Source organism: Mauremys reevesii, linkage group 2 (genome assembly GCF_016161935.1).
Source record: "Mauremys reevesii isolate NIE-2019 linkage group 2, ASM1616193v1, whole genome shotgun sequence".
Taxonomy (NCBI): Eukaryota; Metazoa; Chordata; order Testudines; family Geoemydidae; genus Mauremys; species Mauremys reevesii.
In genome coordinates, this window is record NC_052624.1 from 94,286,963 (window position 1) to 94,299,478 (window position 12,516).

A 12,516-nucleotide genomic window follows, 5' to 3' on the forward strand; every position below is an offset into this window, starting at 1 on the left:
TGAGAAAAACAACAAAAAAACCCTTTCAGTTCAAAACCAAACTATTGTTTTTGTTTCCATTTTATTTTTCAGTTTGGCCACCTGTGGTGGGGCTGCTGCCCCACACAGGGAAAAGAAGGGATTGAAAGCAGCACCAGGGAGGCTGCGCAGAACCCACTAATCAGGAAAGGGCTTATTAAACCCACCAATAGGGGGAAGGCTTGCTGGAGCAGCCAGTTGGGGCCAGCGAGGGCCATATATAAAGGGATGCTCAGCACAACAGAAGGGAGTCTCTCCCTGAAGAAGCACCATAGATAGAGCAGTGCTGGACAGGAGCAGCAGAGTGTGAGGGTGAGCTGCTGGCTGACCACTGCCAGTCTGGGGCCTTGCTACAAGGGCTGAGAGGGTGTTAGGGGTATGCAGGAAGTGGTTCAGGGAAAATAGGCAGTAGGTGGCTGCCGGCTATAGGGTCCCTGGGTCAGGATCCAGAGTAGCGAGTGGGCCTGGGTCCCCTCCCCTCATTGATCCCCACGTGCCAATGAGGAGAGTGTTTGGTGTCCAGACTGCAATTTGCCCCTGAAACAAGGGACTGGACCTTGGACTGCAGCTGGATGCTGAGGCAAGTGGCAGGACTAAGGACTGCTGGTCCTCTGGATGAGGGGAGATACCGGAGTAAGGGCACAACTGGAGGGCCATGCCCAAAAGAGGATGCTGTGGTCTGGGGAGCAACGTGGGTACAAAGAGTGGAGGCAGCAGTGACTGCAGATGTGACAGCACTAGCTGAAGGTGGACTGGAAGGGCTGAGAACTAATTCCCAGGATGGCCAGCAAAAAGCGCCACGGTGGTGAGTCCCGCTTTGTCACACCACCAAATCAAAAACATCAATTATTTGCTTAGCTCTACTTAAATGCCTATAGGTGAATTTCACTCACAGTATGCTGACATCAATAATTCACAAATTATCTCGGCTCTTTGGCTGAATTATTCCTAAACCCACTGGCCAGATCTGAGATGAGTACGCAGGTGACTATATAGTCATATGTATTCACAGCTCTTTCCTAAAACTTCCTTGCAAATAAAATTTATTCACACAATTGGTCACAGAAAACTCATTCACAGTTCTTTATAAACTAACAAATTCACAGTTTTTATTCATATAATGTTTGCAAATTTTCCTCCAGCAATATTTACCCAGTTCTAGTAAGGACCTTCTTTTTGTGTTTACTGATCTTTAGTTATTTGTGACATTTTATCACTGTGTTAAGCACAGCTGTTTGCATTTCATAGAGTCAATTAGTTGTCAAACAACACCCTTATTAAATTTGGTAGCTATATATAACCATTTTGCTGAAAGGTAAACTGAGGTACAGAGTGATTTCATGATGTAAGGTCACATGATGTAAGTAACCGGAGCTGGTGTGTGAATAATATAAAAGATCTAGAAAGAGCTTATTTAATAAAACTAATTACCATCAATGAGCAATAAACTTGGGCAAAAGCTGGTCTCTGAGAGATATGAAATACCCCAGAAAAGCATGTCCAGTGAATGGGAATATCTGCAGTAATTAACAGGAAAACCTTGTTAGCCAAATGTGCAAAGCAAGTGGTGTATTTGCCGTCAAATAAATGAATGACGCAGGCCCCAACTATATGAACTGTTTATTGGAACTCTGTCCCATGTCAATACCAAGGAAAATAAAAGAATGGAAAGTAACTCTGGAATTGAATAAAGACCCTGTCACAGTTAAACTTGATACTTGGCATCCAAACCTGTATATTGCCAGAAAAAAATAAAATAAAAGAATACAAGAATAAATCCAAGATGGAAAAAGCAAAAGTAAAATTAGCAACATAGAGTGGAAAGAAATAATTGGGTTACTGGGATATCAACACACACACACGCCTATATATATGCCTATTTCCATATAGGTGTGTATGTGTACACATTATATATATAGAGAGAGAGAGAGAGAGAGGCATACACACACACATATATATATAATGCACTGTGAAGTCAATTGTTTTTATGACTGAGAGTCTGGAAGCACAGACTGTATTAGGGCTGAACATTTATGAAGAATTACGACTGATCGGACACACAATGTAAGTTGTGTGTGTGTGTGTGATCTAAATGAACCAGAATTTGATGATGTCTTTGATACAACAGGCTGCATTAAAGAGAAATATCACATATTTGTTTAAATTCTGAGATAACCCACAGACTCTACTCCACCCAAGAAAATTCTGCTTGGGCTCTGCAGGAATTCGCATGCATTGTGAATTTAAAAGTTATAAAGAAAGTCTGGGTGCTTCTGATGGTGGTAGCTTAAAAAAGCCAACAAGTCACAGAGAATATTGCTGTGAAGTGTCTCCCAATCTCTTTCCCCAATAATTTGTTACACTCACTGACTGTTTCTTGTCTTGCATTCTTCAGTGCACGTCTCTGATGTGTTTGTACAGTATCTAGCACAATGAGGTCCTGACCGTGACTGAGTGGAGTGGGGGTCTTTTTTTCCCCTTTTTGGTTTAAGGAAATATCTCCATCTATTTGTTGTTGTGTGAGGCCCCAATCTCACAAGTGTAACATTAAGCATGTGTAACATTAAATTGATTAGGGCTTTGGAACGGGTCCCATATGATTAAAGAGGCTAGGACTTTTCAGCTTGGAAAAAAGGAGACTAAGGGGGGATATGATAGAGGTCTATAAAATCATGAGTGATGTGGAGAAAGTAAATAAGAAAAAGTTATTTACTTGTTCCCATAATACAAGAACTAGGGCAGCAGGTTTAAAACAAATAAAAGGAAGTTCTTCTTCAAGCAGTGCACAGTCAACTTGTGGAACCCCTTACCTGAGGAGGTTGTGAAGGCTAGGACTATAACAGCGTTTAATAGAGAACTGGATAAATTCATGGAGGTTAAGTACATTAATGGCTATTAGCCAGGATGGGTAAGGAATGGTGTCCCTAGCCTCTGTTTGTCAGAGGGTGGAGATGGATGGCAGGAGAGAGATCACTTGATCATTACCTGTTAGGTTCACTCCCTCTGGGGCACCTGGCATTGGCCACTGTCAGTAGACAGGATACTGGGCTAGATGGACCTTTGGTCTGACCCAGTATGGCCGTTCTTTTGTGGGTAGTCTCAATTAAAATCAATGGGACTACTTGTGTGCTTGACGTTATGCACATAGTTAATTCTTTTGCTGAACCAGGGTCTCAGTTGGTCTGTATTTTTAATATATGCCAAAGATGCCTGGACACCTTAGACGGGCCCTTTTTGTTTTGCTGAAATCCAAGTAAATAAATAATACCAAACTGTTACATAGCACTTTTCAGTGGATCTCAAAACACTCTAGAAAAGAGCTCAGTCTCATTATCCCCATTTTATGGGTGGGAAAACTGAAGCACAAAGAGGTGAAGTGGCTTGCCCGGGGTCATCCAGCAGGCCAGTCGCAGAGCCAGGAATGGAAACCTGGTCTTCTGAGTCCCAGCCCTGTGCTCTATCACTAAGTAATACAAATTGCTATTCTATTGAGGAAAATGACGTTTCTGTAAAAACTCCATATGAGTTTATATAAGTGCAAAGTTTTGTAATAATTATTAATTATTATTATTATTAGGGAACCAGACAGAACTGTTCATTTCTCTATCCATTTACTCATGTAACTTCAATTAAGCTCAGTACAATTAATTTTTGACTCTTCATAAAATAGTTTACTTTTCTAACTTTCCTCAGAACTATTTAATAATATTTAGCACTTCTACAGCATCTTCCACGGGAGGATCTCAAAGGTCTTTTGCAAGCATTAAGAGCCTGATCCAAAGTGAAATGAGAACTATCTGAGTTTTTCCATTAATAATAAGGGGTGTGGCTCAGACCCTGACCGTTTAAGCCTCACATGTTAAGTAAATATCTTAATTTAGGGATTGGGAAACTGAGGCATAGAACGATGATGTGGCTTGCCCAAAGTCTCACAGCAAATCAGCAGTAGTCCAGTTTAAAGGTTAGGGGTGAAATCTTGAATTCAAGTCCTCCACAGACTCCAAGTCCTATGCTGTAATCACTAGACAATTTTGTTTCTCTGAATACAGTAATATTCAATTCTAATTTATTATTTAAAAAAATAGTAAAGGAAATATGGTGTTTATTTTTGAGGTCTCAGTTTTCTCACCATCCAAATTCCTGTCACATATATTAGATGGGAAATATCTCACATTGTGATGTAGATTTCTGTGCTGAAATCATGACACTGAGGACAAGAAAACCACACAGAAGCCAGGAAAACAATGCTCAGAGAAGTGACCTCCCTTCCTTACTATTTGATTTACAGTTGGCCTACAGAAGATCTATAAATTCATTAGCTTTTGGCAGCTGAGTTTCTTAATTCAATAAGAAATTAGGTCTTCTAGAGCACAAAGATTGCCCCACAAATACAAAGTACAAAACCTCTTTGGTATTTAATTTAATTCTAGCACTTTGGGTACAAGATAGGACTTGGATGATGGGCAGGAAGTCAAATGCTGAAGTTAAAAAAAAAAGGCATCCTTTTTGCATTGGCTCAGAGAACAATGCAGCTATTATGATGATTTAACAGCCAGTAATGTGTTTTCAGCCAGGGCCTCTGTTAACATCACTTTGGAATTATTAAAGAAAAAAAAGAGAGAGAGAGAGAGAGAAGGCTAAATGTCCTTGTTTGAGTGATTTTATTAAATTGAAATGTTAATTTTACAAGGTTGCATATACCCATGTTTTATTTTTTATGAGTAGAAAAGATAAACAGCTCTAAAACTCCAAAATGAACCCAAATTTCACCATTCTAGTCCCCTGAGACTCAACTCAGAAGCTTAAAGATGATGATGATTTTAAGAAGTTTGCAGCCTTGCAATTGTGTCACTATTCATTTAATGGCATGTTGACTCATAACACAAGGATCCACTGTCAGGATGATCCAGTGACATCATAGCCATAAATCACCATAAAAATAAGAACAATATTTTAGGAGTGAAGCATGAATGTGGCAGTGATAGCAGCAAAATATTTGCTATGCTCTGCTCTTCTTTTTCTTTATTCCCAAATGATGTTATTTACTACATCCTTTGGAAATCTTGTATGGTTTGCTTTGAATTGCACTTTTGATACTTTTAGAGCAGTTTAAAGTGAAGGAGCCTGACTTACACTGTTGTACCTCAAGAGTACACCATTAACATAAACAGAGAAATACTTGCCACAGAATCATAGAATATCAGGGTTGGAAGGGACCTCAGGAGGTCATCTAGTCCAACCCCCTGCTCAAAGCAGGACCAATCCCCAGACAGATTTTTGCCCCAGATCCCTAAATGGCCCCCTCAAGGATTGAGCTCACAACCCTGGGTTTAACAGCTCAAACCACTGAGCTATCCCTCCCCCATAAAAGAAACGAGAGAGAAGAATCAGTTTTAAGGGCTCTACCGCAGAGCTATAGTAAACTTGCACAAAACATTAACACTTTGGAGCTAATACACAAATTACCAATGCATGTATACACACAAAATATATATACATACATGTAAATATTTGTGTGTATTATTTATAAATGCATATGTATTTATGTATATAAATATAGAGCCAAACCCTGAATTCTTTATGCTGTCTCTCCTCCACCTACAAATCAGACAAAACTCAGGACAGATTTTTCTTCTTGAAAAATCAGATGCATATGGTAGTGGCTATGTATAATTAAACAATATTTCCATACCATTTCAGAAAATAAAAATGAATACAACCACTACATTGGAAGGGGTGATCATTTTTAGCTTCCTTAATTGCCTATAGCAAATATTGTTTGGCAGGAGTCACCAGGGGGTGCCATTCCACATAGTTTTATGAGTTCTTAGCAGGTTCAGTCTTTGAAGAAATGCTGCATTGTTAATTTTGTGCAACAGTTCCTTTTACAGGGAGCTGTTGCAAGCAGCACAAGAGTTTGCTCTCTGCCTCTCTAATCTTTCCAATAAGATTCAATTCTTAGGGCGGAGTTGCTCCCTGAGAACGGGGCCTGGGTGGTTTGGCTGTGATTCCTGAAAAAGAAGGGGATTGCCAGTGTGCTATTTGTCACCACATTTGTTCAAGGAGCGCAGTGTGTGTAAATAAAACAAGTTATACCAAGAAACTTCTCAGACATTCTGGCACTAAATTCTCCCCCAATGGGAAACAGACCTGCAAGACCCCAACATCTGCTCTCATTTGGCAGAGAGGCATCAATATTTATGTCTAAAAAGAGTCGGAGTTGTTGGAGCTAGGGACTGGGAGTCAGGACCAGGGATGGCGCTAGGGACTTTGCCGCCCCAAGCATGGGAGGTCCGCCAAAGCCGCGGGACCAGCGGACCCTCCGCAGGCAAACCGCTGGAGGCAGCCTGCCTGCCGCCCTCGTGGTGCCGACAGAGCGCCCCCCGCGGCTTGCCGCCCCAAGCACGCGCTTGGCGTGCTGGGGCCTGGAGCCACCCCTGGTCAGGACTCCTGGGTCCTGTCCCCTGACTGCCACTCATTTGTATTGTGGGATAATCTCAGTCTTTCTATGCTTTTATTTATTAGTTTTTGAAATCTGGATTACACCACAAACACACCTAATAGGATGGTGAGGCTTAATTACTGGTTGGAAGGTTTTTTTAGATTCTCAAAAGGAAGTTGCTATAGAAGCACAAACTATCATTATATTGCAATAATGCAAGGCAGCTCTTTGCCAGCCTCTTTCACTTTACTTCATGTAGTGCTAGTAACTGGCTGTCAGGAATGGGGAGCTTTGATTCTGAATAGGGCACCAGCAGGACAGCCACAGATGGTACAGTAATACAAAGGGTGGTAACTGGGACCTGGTTGGTGGTCATGTTTTCTTTGATTCAGGAAGATTTTATCTGTTGGCATATCAGACAGCCTCCCACAAAGACAAAGGCTTTGCATCATTTGAACAGTGGTCCCTCAAGGATGGAATTAAATCACCTACCACAAAAAGGGACAGCATGGAACTCTGGCTATATCTGCCCTTTTAAAAAATGTGCAATATTTGAATTTGGTGCATACAAAGATGCTAAATGGGTAGCAGGGCTCTCTACATAGCTACGCTGCTGCTAGCTGATTTCAGTTTAGCATTTCTCCTCCACTGAGGCTCAACAGGCACGGGTAGCCAGTGCAGCTGCAGGGCAGGAGCTTTGATAGGGGCTTCCCCATCCCAGCCCTCCCCCTTTTTTGCAGTTTTAGAGTAAGGATAGTGAGGCAAACCCAGATCAAAGCTAAGTGCTATAATCTTTGCCTACAAGCCTGAGGTATGGGCTGCTGGAATCTTCCATCTCCTACAAAGTTTGGAGGCAATGAAGATCCCAGTTTGCCCCAGCTCAATCCTTGCTTCTGAGGAGAAGAGTGAGGAACCAAGCAGCCCCCTTCCCCAACAGGGGGAAAGATCTCAGTGCCCCCTTCCACAGACCAAAGGCCTTCTGGCATCCAGGAGAGTAACAGGAACAAAGACAGCAGCAGCAGCAGGGCCCAACAAAGAGCTGTGAAGGTCAGCAGTAATTGATTCTGAAGTGTGGTAGGAGGCCAAGGGAGGCGACAGCAAGCACCACTCATGTGGAGCTCCTGTCAGCCTTTGGGTTTCCAGGATTGGGTAGTTTATTATTTTGGGGTTCAATGGACTTTGGGGACCCAATTTACTTTTCACAACAAAATGTTGAGGTGAAATGAAAACATCCACCTCACAAAGTACAACGCAGGGTTTGTAGCTAAGATACAAGTACATTTTTGAGATGCCATCTCTTCTCCACATACACGCACACACTCTAACAATAACAACAATACTAATCATATCAGGAGGATTCTTTCCTAATCAGTTGCAGGAGAACTTGTCCTCAGGAGGGAATTGTGGGAAGGGCATTGGAAGACTACCAGCATTTGAGTGATTTTGCCTGCATCCTCACTGCAAAGTGGTCAGGTTCCACACTGAATTAAACTGGAGCCCAGATTCTAACCCACATCCACAGCTGGGAAAGCTAGCCAGGTCTTCAAGCACCTCCAAACCCAGGTCAGATGGCTTTCTGTGTGGAAGGGAAGTAGGCAGGCAGTGACTAAGGGCTTGGGCTAAACCCCAGATAAGAGCCCAGGTTGACTATGCAGTGAAAACACACACTCACAGTGTGGTCAGCCAATGCTAGTTGTTATCTGGTTTCCCCATGATGCCATTTTAGGTTCCTTAGAACTGTTGGGAACTTCTCCCCATGGAATCAGTTCTTGGGTGAGATCCAAACCTCTGCATCAGTCACTTCTGTTTTTAATCTTCATTAAGGACACTTTTCCTAGTATTTCAGAAATACCCTACAGCAGCTCTCAGATCCGTGTGTATAGGCTTACAATACTGTCCCTCAGTCACTAGTACTTTTAGGGCTAACTTTTCAAAATTGGTCTTCAGTTCTGCAGATACATTTGAACTGAACAACATAAGAACGGCCATACTGGGTCAGACCAAAGGCCCATCAAGCCCAGTATCCAGCCCTCTGACAGTGGCCAATAGCAGGTGCCTGAAAGGGAATGAACAGACAGGTTATCATCAAGTGATCCATGCCCTGTCACCCAATCCCAACTTCTGGAAAACAGGCTAGGGACACCATTCCTGCCCATCCTGGCTAATAGCCATTGATGGACCTATCTTCCATGAATCTATCTAGCTCCCTTTTGAACCCCGTTATAGTATTTAGCAAACTACCTGATTTAGCAAGCTACCTGACTGCAGCTGCAAATTCAGTCTTTAGACATCTAAATGAGTGTAGTTAAACACAAGCAATTTCACCCACAATATTGAAGTCCAGTTTTAGACCTGTATAGAGCTAGTCAGCAAGTTTCCACTGAAAAGTTTTTTCAATAGAAAATTTTCATGTGGAAAATTTCAACCTTGCCAAAAAAATAAATTCATTTCCATTGGGAAAAGTCTAAATGATATTTAGCTTCATGTTCGTGCAACCCAAAATAAAACATTTTGGTTTGCCAAACCAAATCAAAACATTTCATTTCATGTCTGTTCATCATTAATCTGTGTTCAACCCAGCTCCTGGTAATTGTAAATAAAGTGCCTCATGCCCCCATTCTTTTTTATGGGATGGGCTTTCTGGTTGGACTACATCACCCAGGATGCACTGCAGCATGTCTACTCCTGTTGAATGGTTGTGGCATATCCTGGGAGTCACAAGACCAAAGTACATCATGGGATGCGTAGTCTGGATGGAGGAGCTCAGACCATAGAGGAGAATAAGGCACTTAAACTACAACTTCCATGAGGTCCTGCAGCAGCACAATATTTAGGCATTTCTAAATCAAAATTTTCCATTTCAATTTTTTTTTAAATATTCTGACTTTTTGTCCTGAATCAGGATGAAAACAAATTTTGAAATATTGGCATTTCCTGCAGGATGGAGAATCAGCCAAGGGACTGGATACTTCAGCTTGTGTCTCCTAGGTTTCCTGATGTTCCCATTTGCTAGCCTGAGTCAGCCCTGTCATAAAACTACTACTCTGTTTGCTATATCATATACTGGCAGAGTTGCATCTGGCAATGAGGTTTTGTTTTTAGTAAATTCTGGGAAGGAAACCTCCTAAATACTCCCACTAAATAAAAAAAAAGCCTTAAATTTACCAGCCCCACCAGGGCTGGTGACTGGCGCAGAATGCACACTGTTCACTGCACCCTTCCAGAGATACCAATTGTCTGATTTTGAGAAGGGCTGAATTTCTGGTGCCTCTCAAAACCAGGCCTATATCTGACTTTTGAAGGAATATGATCAGAATTAGGCTCATGTCTTGCTATTGTGCACACGATTTTTCTTGCAAGAAGACTCTGACATTTCCCATACATGCAGAATGTGTGTCTTCCATTTTATCATTTTTTGTCAAGAATGTTTTTCAGCTAGGATGAGAATGTTAACTGTTAGCCGATTATAATGCATTTCATTTGATAGCTGTTTGTTGCATCTGAATATCCATCTTACTGAACTATCAAACTGTTCTGCTCTGTGATTAGCTCTTACAGACTCAGAACAAGTGTTTCTTACTGAAAAGCTTTGAACGCTGATTGGTCTCTTTCTTTGCTCTCCATTATTTCTCTGGTTCTATTTTTATCTTTTTCCTCCTCCTTCCTCATTCCTTCACTTAGCTTTTCTGTTTACTTACTGTTAAGAGAACTGCTTCACACTTAGGGCTTAATTGTTCAGTGTCATGCGTGGCTTACAAGTGGCAAAAAAATTAGGCCAACACCAGGCACAGCACATCGCTCTGGAAAAGGATGCAATTCACATGAAAGCTAGCGAGCTACCCATATGCGCAGTCCCAGGTCACAGTTGTTCAGATTTCACAGCTAACTGACAAAAAAGGGGGTGTGGCCTTCCATAAAGAGGGAACAGCCAGAAGGAAACAAGGCTCCGCCACACTCAGGAAAATATGAAGGGAAAAGGCAGTAGGAGAGTGTAAGTTAAAAATACCCCTTCCCCTGCAAATACGTACTGTTATTTTTCGTTTTTGAAAATGTGTTCATTGTTTTCAAAGAAGTAAAATGCCCTTTTCAGTGAAATATGTACCTCACTAATGGCCTTGTCATAGTTGTTCTTCTCATCTTTAACTTTCCCTACAGTGCATTTCCTTTGCTGGCTTTTTATTCCTTTCCATTGCATTGATTTCATCTACATCATTCAAATAAACAATTTCCCCAACTTTAAGGGATTTTTGGATACATAAAACGAAGCTCAACCCAGTGTAAAGGTATGGGCCAGCTCAACAGTTCAGAGACATCTGGATCCCAATCGTTGGAGGACCATCCTTATTGGCACAATATTTTATGAAAAATTGTTTACGTTATTCATTTCACTATACATCCATTAACAAAATGGCCAGATCCAAGGCCCACACAAGTCAACGAAGGTCCTTTTCTTGACTTTAATGGGCTTTGGATCAGCTCTGAGTATCAGCAACCTGAACCAGACAGTTTGAAAACTCCATTGTCTGAAAATTATTTACCCTAACTACTATTTATTTAGTCCTCCTATTATAAGTACATATGAACAATGAATACATTCACAAAAATTGGATTGGTTCACAAATAATTCACAGGGGGTCAATTCAGAAGGAATATTATTCTATGAAAATGGACTATCTTCTAAATTTCTAATATATATACACCTCTACCCCAATATAACGCTGTCCTTGGGAGCCAAAAAATCTTACTGTGTTATAAGTGAAAACGCCTTATATCGAACTTGCTTTGATCCGCCGGAGTGTGCTGCCCCCCCCCGGAGCACTGCTTTACCACGTTATATCTAAATTCATGTTATATTGGATCATGTTATATCGGGGTAGAGGGGTGTATATATATCTACACAAATAAAATAAATATTTGTGTGTGTGTGTGTGTGTGCGCGTGTGTGTATGAATGAATAAAATATATATGTATGTACACAAACGCACACTTCATCATCCAAATCTTTAAATTTTACTATTCACAAACATGGTGCTTCTTTATTCTTAGAAGGAAATTTATCTTCTTTTTTTTGCATGCTGTAGGGAGGCTCTCATTGTAGCAGGGCAATATGTCGTGGATTTCATTGCACTTGGGAACCAAGGAATTTGACCCTTGAACAACATATCAGAAAGTAAAAAATGTGTTCAGATCACAGTTATGTTGAGGTGTCCAGGGAATACTTTGAACACTGGCCATATGACCCTACTCCAGCTTCACAATGATCAATGTTTTTCCTTCTTTCTGAAAAATACAGCAATATTTTGGATAAAAATTGGAGGAGAAAATATTAGTAGTTAACAGTATTGCCAACCCCAAGCATTTAAAACCAAAGAGATCATGAGAAGGATTTAAAAAAATATATAATCAATAAATAAATTTGGGATTCTTTCTATTTTCTTTTTGGTTTTTGAGCCTTTAGGTTGCCTTTGGGTCACATTGTGAATAAATTCTTGAAAATCAGGAAGGCTACAAACTTACTTTTATCAAAATGAAAATAGATTTTCACCTAATTAAATGTCTCCAGGAGCAACAGCTTTGAGAAAAACCATCAAATATCACAAGACCTACGATAAAATCCCAAGAGCTGGCAACACAAAAATCATATGAGCTAGGAAGTGATAGCACTTGTGCTAGTTGAATAAAAACAGAGATATAAAAACCCTTATTGACAAATATTTTGTCAATAGGAGTGCCAACTTCCAATTGGCTATCAATTATACTATCCATTATCTGAGAATATTCAGATAGCAACACCAGTTTTTTGTGGAAATCCTTGAGAATACTGAATTTTCTACAGATGACTGGATAATTAATTTGTACTGAAAGTTCATTATTTGTCAGTTATTATCCTGTTTAAAAAGTGTGAGTCACTCAATCAGCAGCCAGAAACAGTACCATGTATCTTAGATACACAGTCACATCATAACAAATATTTGGAAGAAACAGTTCACAAACAACCCACAGGCTGAAATCTATGTATCAAAATTATACAGCAAAGATTTAGGAATAATTATTGC

General features: G+C 40.7%; 1 protein-coding gene across 1 annotated transcript in view; it reads left to right on the top strand.

Annotated features, from left to right (window-relative positions):
* Window positions 1-225: 225 nt before the first annotated feature.
* Window positions 226-12,516, top strand: part of LOC120396840 (protein TsetseEP-like) — a 105,660-nt gene continuing 93,369 nt past the window's right edge. Inside the window, exon 1 of the mRNA XM_039521959.1 lies at window positions 226-330. The gene's annotated coding sequence lies outside the window, so the exon portion shown is untranslated. The remainder of the gene's footprint in view (window positions 331-12,516) is intronic.